Below are 3,060 nucleotides of genomic sequence, written 5' to 3' on the forward strand. Positions count from 1 at the left end.
CTCACTGTCCATTCTGCAGATTCACCATTCTATCTCCCAGCCTCAGGCTGAAATAAACCAATCACTTGCCCTGATTGATTCCCCTCCAATCAAGGACTGCTTCTCACCCATAATCTTCTGATGACTAGTTCATGAGAGACCCAATCAGCATTAACCATTAGATGAGAGCACCCTCTTGACTGGGGGAGCAACTCCCATGCAAAGTCATGCAGTAATACTTATTGTGTTTCAAACAATGACAATGGCAGGTCATGCAGGACACCAGAGGGGGTTGCATTATGGCCAATGGGCTGCCTATTGGATGAACCTGATGTATACCTTAAAGCAGAGTGGAGCATTATGTCTAAAGGAGAAAAAGTGTTGTAACTATTGTGATAAAGTCAGCAGAGCAAGAGCATCAAACAAATATGAAATGCAAGATGGACCCTGATGCTTCCTGCAACATTACAAGCTTTGTAGACTTGTATAATGTTACACTGGAAGCTGATTCAAAACTGAAACCCTCAAAAGTAAAGTTGAGTGGTCTTTGATGGAATGATGATTCACAACACAAGAGGACAAATTAACATGTGAGCCAAAGGCTTTGGCGCGAACAACAATTTGGAATTAGGCAAGAAGTGAAAGTCATTCATCTCAGCAGAAGCAAGTTGACAGCTTGGTCTAGTAACCTGAAACATTCCAGAAGAAGCTCACAGGGTTTGTCAGGCTGCATCACCCGACAGACAAACAAAAGCATAAATCAGCAAAAAATTTCAAAACAGAATCACAGAATATATCAACAAGCTTACACCGAGGGAGAGATCCTACAGCCCACATGTGTACTATACATGTAATTTTACCAAAAAGCATGGGACTAACAAGAATAACAAATCAGTTATTTGAATAGTAAGTAACTTGGGATTACTTACCCACAATGTGAGTGATAGTGAATGCAAAGCTGTTTTTATTTGTTGTGAAAAGGGAGCTTAAAATAATTGCACAGAGAACCCTCAACCCTCAACCCTCAACCCTCAACCCTCAACCCTCAACTTATATGTATGCTGTGACCACCCAGCACAACCCAGTCCCCAGACTGAGGAGACCTTCTGACTCTCCTTCTGTTTATGTCTGTCAGCCAGGGCTCCCTGATCGGTCCAGGTTAACAGCCCAATCAAGAATCTCATAGTCAATGAGATTCATCTGGCCCTCGTTCCAATCACTACAGGGGTGTACATGACATGTGGTTTGTCATAGTCATGTGACATCTGAGGAAGATACCACGGGCACCCACCTTACAAACAACTCAACTAATGAGACACCACAAACAACATTGTAACTCATGAACATATAACATCCAGAATCCAAGTATTTTGCTTTTAATTTTGTGAAAATCTTCGTTAATCCATCCTTAAAAAAAGTGATATTTGATATGTCCAGCTGAATTCCTGAGAATGTTCATTTTCAATTAGGCATTTGCTTGAGGCATGGAACAATCCAGAAATCAATTGTTAAGTGTCACACAACTACTATTTCAGTAGCACATTTGTGTTTGATTGTTAGGGTTATTGACTAAAACCTCACAAAATTCTGGGGCTTTATCTTCCTTGGTGTTCTAGTGGTTATGATTCAGCGCTCTCACGGTCACAGCCTAGGTTCAATTCCTGGTCGGGGATTGACAGCTTGAGTCCATCTACACTGGAAATGCCTGATGTTGGAAGACAAGCCGACTCAGGTCAGGCTAGTACTTGGATGGTAGACTGCCTGGGAATATCAGGTACAGTAAGCTTTGTGGTCTCGTGGTTCAGTGGTAGTGTCCCTACCTCTGGTCCAGAAGTTCAGGGTTCAAGTCCTAACTGGGCAGGAAGTGTGACCTAATAAATCTAAACAAATTGGTTCAGAATACATATTTCAAACCTGGACTGAAGTGTGAGTGGGCAGACAGCTTGACTGAGAGAGAGCTTAGCAAAAGCAGCCGACCAAATTCCAGAACAAGAAGTGAGCATTTGTGGGTGAAGTCAGCAAGGAGAAGCTCTCTGCTCTACTACCATAATGTAGGCCTGGACTTCAAAAGGCCATTAATGGAACCTACATCAACAAGAAGTGTCCATTCACCGGGACTGTGTTAATCTGGGACTGGATCCCAACAGGAGTCATGACAAAGGTGAAGATATAACGGACCATTGTTATTTGCAGAAGCCACCTATAGTATACCAGGAAGCACAACCATTTTGAGAAGCAACACAAGAATGTGTCCGTGAACCCATCGCCTTGCCTCAGGGATGTGCAGAATGGGGACAGTTTGAATGGAGGGTGAGGTGGGGAGGTTCTAGTGTTGGCCTCTCAGTGAGGCCGTGCACTTCAGTGTCCTCAAGATCACCAAAGCCATAGGAGCCAAGAAACAATAACAGGAGATTTGAATGCAATTGTAAAGTAATTGGCCATAATAAAATGTTTGTGAACTGGTTAAGGAAATACTGGGTCATGACAGTAGTCACCGCGGAACTATTTGAAACACAGCAGACAATTTCCACATAGCAAGGTCATACAAAGAGCAATGAGATAATGGCTAACTAATCTGTTACAGTAATGGTGTTTCACAGATAAAGATTGAAGGACAACAGGGATAACCCCACTGCTCTTCTCCACATAATATTCACATGAGAGAAGGTCTTGGTTCATCATCTCATTACTAAGGTGACAACTCTGACAGTGCAGCACTACCTCAGTACTATGCAGAAGTGTCAGACAGATTTTGTGGTCAGCTTTTATGGTGGGGAGGGATCATGAAACCACGCATTTGACTCATGTCACTGTGTCAACACACAGATGACATCAAATGGTAATTATTCCCTACGTTATCCTTCTAACCGCCAGTCATGTATTTAATGCACATTCTATAGAGTTAGCTTACAGCAGCATTGATGCATAGAGATGGTCAGGGCCAGAGGGAGCCTGTAGATGGTTGAAAAGGAGGAGGGAATTGGAAGGGGCCAAAGAGATACTAGAATGGACAGAAAGTGTTCCTGCCCAGTTTTTCTGCCAGGGAGGTAGTCCCATGATTTGAGGTGCAGAGTGATGCCA

The 3,060-nt window shown here is 43.0% G+C and overlaps 1 pseudogene; it reads left to right on the forward strand.

Annotated features, from left to right (window-relative positions):
- The first annotated feature begins 419 nt into the window (after window positions 1-419).
- Window positions 420-2,396, forward strand: LOC109922925 (annotated as a pseudogene).
- The last annotated feature ends 664 nt before the right edge of the window (window positions 2,397-3,060 follow it).

Source organism: Rhincodon typus, chromosome 8 (assembly GCF_021869965.1).
Source record: "Rhincodon typus isolate 14 chromosome 8, sRhiTyp1.1, whole genome shotgun sequence".
Classification (NCBI taxonomy): Eukaryota; Metazoa; Chordata; class Chondrichthyes; order Orectolobiformes; family Rhincodontidae; genus Rhincodon; species Rhincodon typus.